This window comes from Orycteropus afer, unplaced genomic scaffold (genome assembly GCF_000298275.1).
Source record: "Orycteropus afer afer isolate SDZICR_OR568_19922 unplaced genomic scaffold, OryAfe1.0 scaffold00109, whole genome shotgun sequence".
In the NCBI taxonomy this organism is placed as follows: domain Eukaryota; kingdom Metazoa; phylum Chordata; class Mammalia; order Tubulidentata; family Orycteropodidae; genus Orycteropus; species Orycteropus afer.
In genome coordinates, this window is record NW_006921696.1 from 8,681,517 (window position 1) to 8,691,287 (window position 9,771).

Consider the following 9,771-nt stretch of genomic DNA (forward strand, 5'->3'; position numbering starts at 1 on the left):
GGCCTCGTGAAAGCTTTTAAGACCCCAATGGCTACTCACCAATGTAGGATGCAGAACAAGGCTTTTATGTATTTTGTTGTGCCAATTGAGTCTGATGTCCTCCAGCACTATGGTCCTGAGACGGTAGATCTATTGACTATCTCTCCCATAGTGTCTGGGTGTCTGTGAGGGATTACTCTGTGTCTGTCTTCTATTGTTTCTGGAAGGACTGCAGGTATTTTGTATCACTGGTGTCTGTGCAAGATTAGCCTCAGCTGAATCTATCCTTGGTCTAGAGTCTACTCCTGTGCACTGACCACCATCTGATCCTCTCAGGTGTTTATGTGTTTATCTGTAGCCTGGTATTTGGTGTTAATTGCAATGCAGTATTGTGGACAAATTGGTTGGTATTAGCATCTGTCATCTATCTCTTATGTGCACAATTCGGTGTCCTCCCATTTCCTAATATTATCATGGTGGTCCCAGACTCTTTCTGTATATCCCTCCCCTTCCATCCCCTTCCTGATAACCTACAAAGTGAGTTCCCTTTCCCAAGCAAACCCTTCTTTGTCTTTTTACAGTAATGGGCTTATACAGTACTTGTCTTTCTGTGATTGACTTATTTCACTCAGCAAAATGTCCTCCAGGTTCATCCACGTTGTGAGATAATTTGTGTATCCCTCATTGTTCTTTAATGTAGCATAGTATTCCATTGTGTGCATATATCATAATTTGGTTATCCACACATCCGTTAATGGACATTTAGGTTGTTTCCATCTCTTTGCTATTGTGAATTGTGCTGCGATGAACATAGGTGTATATATGTCTGTTTGTGCATTATCTCTCACCTCTTTAGGATATATTCCTAGTAATGGAATTGCTGGGTCAAATGGTATATCTATTTTCAGCTTTTTAAGGAAACACCATACTGTATGCCATAATGGTTATACCATTTTATAATCCCATCATCAGTACACAAGTGTTCCAATCTCTCCACAACCTCACTAGAATTTATTATTTTCTGACCTGTTGGACTTTGCTATTATTGCTGGGGTGAGATGATATCTCATCATTGTTTTGATTTTCATCTCTCTAATGACTAATGATCACAAGCAATTTCTCATGGTTTTTTTTTTTTTTTTTTTTTTTTTTTTTTGTCTTTGGCTCTTTTAAAAAGTTATCACTCATTTAGTGGCTTTCAACAATGCAAATTTATTACTTTGTAGTTTATTAGAAGTGTGACACAGGTCTCCTTTGGCTGAAATCAAAGTGTTGGAAGAACTGTGTTCCTCTCTGGAGGATCTAGGGGTAAATCCATTTCGTTGCACTTTCCAGCTTTCAGAAGCCACTCACATTCCTTTGCTCATAGCCCTCCTCTTCTGTCTTCAAAGTCAGTAACAGTGGATAGAGTCTTCCTTACATCACATCACTTGTCTTCTGCTTCCTGCTTCCACATTTAAAGGCCCTAGTGATTACTTCTCAAATGAACTGTTGTGGTGCACTGGTTAGGACATTTGGCTGATAACCAAAAGTTCAATGGTTCAATCCCACCAGCTGCTCCATGTGATTTGGAATTAACTCAATGGCAGTGAGTTTGTTTTTTCCTTTGAGTGATTACACTCGGTGCACTTGGATAATCTAGGATATTCTCCCCAATTTCAGGTCAGCTGATTAGCAACCCTAGTTCCATCTGCAGCTTTACTTCTCCTTTGTCACATGTAGTGGGTTGAATAGTGTTCTCCCCAAATTCAAATCAACCCACAATCTCATAATGTGACCTTATTTGGAAATAAGGTCTTTGTAGATGCTAAGGATTTCAAGATAAAAATCATTCTAGAATTAGAATGGGTTGTAAATCCAAAGACAAATAGACACAGAGAGAAACAAAGAGGTCCATATAAAGACAAAGATAGAGATTAGTGTTTTTCTGCCTCAAGTCAGTGAATAACCCCAGACGCAGCCCCCAGAACCTGAAGGGTGCAAGGAAGGATTTTCTCCTAGAGCTCTGCCAATGTCTTGAATTTGGCTTTTAAGCCTCTGTGACTAGATCTGTGAGAAAATCAATTTATGTTGCTTCAACACACATATTTTGTGGTAATTTGCTATGGTAGTCCTATGAAACTAATGTATAAGTTAATATTGTCACAAGTTCTAGGGATTAAGACAAGAGCATCTTTTTATTTTTGCTAGGTGCCAACAAAGTCGACTCCAACTCATAGCGACCCTATGTACAATAGAACGAAATATTGCCTGGTCTTGTGCCAGCCTCACAATCCTTGATATACTTGAGTTCATTGTTGCAACCACTGTGTCAATCCATCTTGTTGAGGGTCTTCTCCTTTTTTGCTCACTGTCCACTTTACCAAGTATGACATCCTTCTCCAGGGAATGGTCCCTTCTGACAACATGACCAAAGTAGGTGAGACGAATGCTGGCTATTCTCACTTTCAAGAAGCATTCTGGCTGTACTTCTTGCAGGACAGATTTATTCATTCTGGCACCCCATGATATTTTCAGTATTCTTCACCAACACCACTGTTCAAAGGCATCAACCCTTCTTCAGTCTTCCTTACTCATTTTGCAGCTTTCACATGCTTATGAGGTGATCGAAAATACCATGGCTTGGCTTAAGTGTACCTTAGTCTTCAGAGAGACATCTTTGCTCTTCAGCACTTTAAAGAAGTCTTTCAGAGGCATCATTAGGGGTCCATTGTTCTGTTTACCCCAAGCAGTGAAAAACTATGTATATATGCCATACATTTTTTTATAAAACAGCAGATTAAGCACGTGCTGGAAAGTTGATGTATTTAAAATAGAAATTCCCTAAGAAATTATGGGAAATCAGCACCCTATAAAGAAAAATTCAATGGTTTCTGTTTTGCAGCCTGCTTTGTAGGGTACTGTATTCATTTCCTAGGTTTGCTATAACAAATTGCTATGAATTGGGTGGCTTTAAACAACAGGAATTTATTCCTTCAGTTCTAGAAGATAGGTGTCCAAATTCAGGGTGTCAACAGGGGCATGATTTCTCTGAAGGTTCTAGCTGATGACCCTTCTTTGCCTTTTCCAGCTTCTGCTGGTCCCAGGAGTTCATTAGCTGGTGACCATATAACTCTAATCTCTGTCTCCATCTTCACATGGTTGTTTTCTCTCTGTGGCTCTCAGTCTCATCTCTTCTTATAAAGACACTAATCATATTAGATTAGGGTCCACCCTATCCAAAATTAGCTCATGTGAAGTTAAGTAATTGTATCTGCAAATATGCTATATCTAAATAAGGTCACATTCTCAGGTACTGGGAATTAGGACTTCAACATGTCTTTTTGGGTGACATAAATCAACTAATAACAATCCACCCTCTACAAAAAACAGTTTCCATTCAGTCAATTCTGACTCATGTAGACCCCATTGTATCAACATAGAACTGGACCCCATCGGATTTCAAATCGTTGCTTTATTGGAAGAGATCAACAGCCCTTTATTCTAAGGTGTCCCTGGGTAGACTTGAACCTCCAACGTTTGATTAAATGTCAAGTGTGTTGACTGTTTGCACCATTCTTTTCCTACCCTTGTGCAAAATTCATTCATCCCATCTGAACATCCTTTAAAGTTTTAACATATTTCAGCACTATCTCTAAACCCAAAATCTCATTAAAATACAATAAACTCAAAATGTCCCAAATCTCTTTTTGTAAATCATCTAGATCAGGTATGTGAGACCCTGGAGCAAACTTCCTCTCCATCTGTGGACCTGCCAACAGTTTGAATTCTAGCCTTCAGATCTATGAAAGAATAAATTTCTATTGTTTTAAGCCACCCAGTTTGTGGCACTTGGTTATGGCAGCCAAGGAAATTTATTTGGGCATGAACTCTGATTTAAGTATGAACCCAAACTCCCCTGGAAAATGTACTTTATCTAAAAGTCCACAGACTGAGAAGTGTGGTGCATAATTCATCCTCCTCCAGCTTAGTCTCTATCACATGGTGTGCTCAGCAACATAGTGAAGTTAATAGAAAGATACCATTCACATTGGTTGGCTTCCCCTGACTGACAAGTTGACTGTGAAGGGAAATGTAAGGCAAATAGAGAACATTTTAAGTTTATCAAGGAGGGTAAACTAAACTGTTACCCAATTTAAAAAAAAAAAAAAAAGACTGTATGTGGATACTGTTTCTCTCAAATTTTCACCAATAGTTATATCATATATTGGTGGTTGCAAAATTTCTAATTTTATTATTGCCTTTATTAACCGCCTTTCTCTAGAAAGAACAACTTTGCCTTTCCTGATGGGTTTTGAGTGAAACTCTGACCTTGTTTTCTTTGGGTGCTATACATTCTATAATACAGCCTGTTATTGTTAGGCACCATCAAGTTGATACCAACTCATGGTGACCTTATGTACAACAGCACAAGTGACTGCCCAGTCCTGCAGCATCCTCACAATTATTGCTATACTTGAGCCCATTGTTGCAGCCACTGTGTCAATCCATCTTGTTGAGGTTCTCCTAAGATTACATGAATTATTTCCCCAATTGTATCACACACTTGGATCACTGAAAGAATAAGTTTTGGTTACATTTGTACAAGTAGGGTTTAAAATCATGGTATATCACAACATTAAAGTTTAAGAATTCATTAGAAATGTTTGTATAATATAAAAGGAATTGTGATAGTTGGGGTTGTGTGTCAACTTGGCTGGACCATGATTCTGAGTGGTTTAAGCAGTTGTGATGTGGTTGTTCCCATGATAAATTCTTATGTATGTGCTTCGAGCAGGCAATCAGTAGAAAGGAGTTTCCTTAGGGATGCAGCCTGGTTCCAATATATAAATGGACTTCCTGGGAAAATTTGGAAACCTTCTATGGATCTGGACCCTGTCATGCTGCCTATTACTGTCCTGTGAGCCAACAATCCACCCTTCTGCCTGCTGATCTTGGATTCCTCATCTGCAGAAGCTAGTAGCCTGCTATACTGCCTGCCAACCTTGAGCTCCTCAGCCCCTGCAGCTGTGTGAGTCAGGAAAAGCCTCCAGCTTGACATCTGATCCAGGAACTTGGGACTTGTCAGCCTCTATAAGTGTGTGAGCCATCTTCCTAATATAAATTTCTCTCTCTCTCTCTTTCTATGCATTATTGGTTTTGCTTCTCTAGAGAACTCAATCTAAGACATGAATCTTGCTATTTCTTTAGCATCTTGACTTTTTTTTTTTTTTTTTTAATTTTAAAACTCTCTATTGGCTTAATAGGAAGTTCTGGTGACATATAACACCTAAGACATTTGACTGCTAATCAGAACCTGGTGGTTCAAATCCAGCAGCCACTCCTTGGAAGGAAGATTGGGCAATCTACTTCCATAGAGATACCACCTCGGAAATCCAAGGAGGGGTTAAAACCAAACAAACTCACTGCCATCAAGTTGATCCTGACTCATAGTGACCCCTTAATCAGTTCATCGGCTGTGAGGTTTTTCTTTTTTTTTTTTTTTTTGAGTATTGGCTTAATATATTTTTTCTGTCTTCCTTTTACACTTCCTTCAAGAGTTGAAATAAACCTTCTGTCTGGACTGCATAGGACATTTCTAGCAATAAAAATGAACAAACATCTATGGAAACTATTGCAATATTAGCTAAATTATAAAAAGTTATCTGTCAGTGTATTTCCTGCACATCTGTACTCTGTACAAGTTAACACATCAGGGCATAAGTGTTTTCATTTGCATGCTAAAATTAAATAATAATTATAGACCCAAAACACAGAAATCATGTGATACAATATTACAGTGTAGATTTCTCTGTAGAAATCATTCAGCTACTGTTAATATTAATTAAGCAGAAAATACGCTAAATTGTTTTAAATTAGGATCTTCTGGGTAACTGTTTCTTCAAGAATACAACACAGGCTGAAAAACTAAAAATCATTTCTTTCAAGGAAACATTGATTAGTTTTTTCCCCTTCGTTTGTTTGGTTTGGTTTACTTCATAAAATCACATAAATTCCTGGACTGGTGTTTCTCCCATGAGAGTAATTGTCCCTCCAACAAGCTTACTGAAGAAGCAGATGTGGCTTTTCTTCCCATAAATGCCATACAAGGCTGCAGCAGTTAAACATACTTCTCAGCTGCATTTTCATAACCGCAGTTAGCATTACTTTTTAATTTATCAAATTGAAAAAAACATAAGACAAAAAATTATGAGTCATTTCTCTCATTATTACACTGATTACACAGATTCAGTGTGAACAAGACAGATGCTAATTTGTGCATAAAGCATATTATTTCTACAGGAAAATACATAAGCTGTGGTTGATGAAAGACAACAAGGGTATGGTGAGAAACTATTTTTGGATTTAAGTGGAATGTTTCCAGTGAAAGAAATGAGCTTTTGCTTTATCCCATTAACAATAATTCTTAGATATGGAGTGTCAGTAAAAGCACCCAAACAAAACTCTTTCCACAGAGACAGGTAGCTTGTTGTTGTTGTTATGTACCGTCGAGTCACATCTGACTTATAGTGACCCCTCCTTGGGTTTCTGAGGCGTTTCTGAGGCAGTATCACTACGGAAGTAGATTGCCCCATCTTCCTTCGGAGGAGTGGCTGGTGGGTTTGAACCACCAGCCTTCTGGTTAGCAGTCAAGTGCTTAGCCTCTATGCTACCAGAGCTCCTTGTGATTGGGAATTCTTGAGTCAGTAGTCAATCCAGCCACATCCAAGAAAAGGTATAGTGAAGAGCAAAGAGCTTTGTCAACTGTAATCCAATATCTAGTGCCATGTCTGTGACAGAAATCACAGTGTGACCTTCAGCAATATCCTTAACTGCTTTAGGATTCTGTTCATCCACTTTGAAATTCAAAATATTTGGGTTATATAATGACTTGTGTACCTTTTAGCTGTAACATTTGATAGATGGATTCTGTTTTTTGAGTTTTTAGAATGAGTTTGTGATCTCACCATCTACAAACTGATATAAATTTAGAGTCAAATAATCCCCAAGACAGGTCGCTTTTCTCTAAATACCATATAACCTGGGAAAGTTGGCATTAAAAGTGGCTTCCTCCTTGATAACCTTGACAATGCCAAAGTGTTACAAATTCAAAACTCAGTCACTCTAACAGGGATGATTTTTGTCAAGAATGAATGTAAAAAAGAGTTTCTGAAGAGTGTAAGGTTAAAGATTCAAGCTGGAAGAATGTCCATATTGATGGAGAAATTTCTATTTAACCTGTTAAAAAAATCATATAAAAATCTTCTTTAAATGCCTAGATGAAATGCTACTTACCCTATAAAACCTTTCTCAATCGCCCTTTCCCAGGTTTCTCATAATGTTTCCTTTAACTCTTTGACCTTTGTCTGTTTGACTTTGTTGTCTAGTATAATTAACTATCTACTTGCTAAGGAGTGCTCGTGGCACTGTCGTTAAAGCATTGGGCTACTAACCAAAAGGTCAGGGATTCAAACCTACTAGTTGCTTCACAGGAGAATGATGAGGCAGTCTGCTTCTGTAAAGATTTACAGCCTTGGGAACCCTATGAGGCAGTTCTAGTCTATTATTTACTGTTGCTAGGAGTCAGAATCCAGTCGGTGGCTGTGGGTTTGGATATCTACTTGTTAATCCCTCCACTGTTTTATATAATTCTTGAGCCCTCAGACTCTTCTCTTTAACTTGTATTCATTCATCCTTCTTCTTTAATTTCTCACCATTCTCCCTCCCATCCCCACTCCCAGAGCTCATGTCTGAGCTCAGTACATACTCAATATTTATTTTGCAAATCAAATATTATTTCAGTTGACCAATAGGAATGCACATGATGAACATCAAAATCAAATGATAGAATTGCCTAGTTGTCTTAGTGTTCTATAGATGCAATCTCTGAGTATTCAGTCTCATTACTTAGAGTACATGTTTCACACAAATTGTAAGAATCAACTCTTGTTTGCTACTGAATAATAATTACTGATAGGTATTTTCCACTCTCTGTTTTTATTATGGATGTAAACAGTTAAATACTGTTCAATTTCTGGTTGACAGATGATACAGTTTAAAAGACCCTAAGATTCTTGAAATCAATGACAATATCTTCTTCAGCTTTGTACCTCCAGCACCCAAAAAGGCATCTGACAGTAAATGGCCATTCTATAAATGCTTATTGAATTGATGTTGTTGTTGCTATGTGCCATTCTAACCCATGGTTAACATTTGGTGGGGAACTATGTAAAGGAAAAGTAGATTATTATTATTATTTTTTTTGATGAATTCAAAAGAGGTGACACTTCCAAAAGAAATGATAAAACATTGCTGCTCTCTCTGAACCATAATATTTATAATAGTTAATTAGCAAGTAGTCTATAGCTAACTAGTCTCAATTCGATGATATATTACTTTTTAACCAACTGACATCACGGAAGTGTGAGACAGAGTAGGGTAGAAAGAGAGTCGTTCTAAATAACTTTCTAGATTGAATCATCTGCTGACTAAGATTTTTTAAATTTTATTTCAGATTATGGGATGTTGTTAAAAAGTAAGTTTAAAATTCCTTTTTTCCCCATTTAATGAGTGATCTCATAACATTTGGTTAGGAATTTTTTTAGTAAATATTTTCCAGTTCATAAGAATTCATTTTTAGAGTTCCCATTTGATGATAATGAAACAAGTAAAGAGTTTACTTTTCTTCCTAATTTAGTAGGAAAATAAGAAAAAAAAAAAAAAGGTTGCATCAATTTAATCTGGACAAACTTTCAAGGCTGGAGTTAAGAAATTTGGAAAAGGTCAGGAATAATAAATATTGATTAGTTTATGTTACTCTCAGTTTTCCATCACTATGGCCAAGTATAGGTGGGATGTTCATCTGCCCAAGAAGAATTTCCACTAAGGGCCTACTTTTCCATAAAATGAATAGCAACTATACCATCCATCCAAATCATGACCAAAAGACAGGAGGTCTACATCAGGCAACACTTGGGGGTGGAGATGGGAATCTGGATTCTGGCACTGCTGACTGTACAACATTTGTCAAAACCTAGTTTACAGCAGCTATACCTATGGTGGTTTTGAAGATATGTCATATGTATCCTTCAATCTCTGGTAGACAGCTATATGATTTAACTCCTGCTCAGAGTTTTCCATTGTGTGTTCTTTATAGAAAAATATATAGAATAATATTTCCTCTATATTTTCTTTGAAAAATACAGAACAAAATTTTTCTCTAAATGCTCTAAGAATAAGGGGTTCTGTGGTCAGATTAATGTAGGAAATGCCATATGTTAGGTGCTTCTTTTGGACATTCTTAATACACATTAGCATATCAAGAGGCTTTGAGAAATTGTTTAGCATTGTTACCTCAGAATTTCCAAAACCTATTCAACTACTCTATATTTTCCTTCTTATTCATTCTTCCTTTCCCTTCCAGCCCTTCTTTGTCCTACTTTTTTTTTTTTTTTCTCTGTAGAACATCTACTATTAACATTTTAACTTCTGATAAAGTCTTTGGAAAAATTCCTCTAGACAGGTTAGAATTTATTTTAAAATAAAGTCAGACCATCAAAAATCTATAGATATTGTCTTTATTATATAGCTAGGATATTTTGGTCTCATTGAGCTATTGTTTGTTGGTACATCCTCATGAAATTCTTATAAAATCTATTCATTTAATGTAAGAAAGCTGTTCAAGGATATTTTCCATCCCAGCATTCATTACCTTATCAATAAAGTTCCACATGAAATTTTTTTTTTTTTTTTAATTAGGATTTGGGTGAAAATTTACAGAGTAAATTCACTTTTCATACAGCAGTTCACATA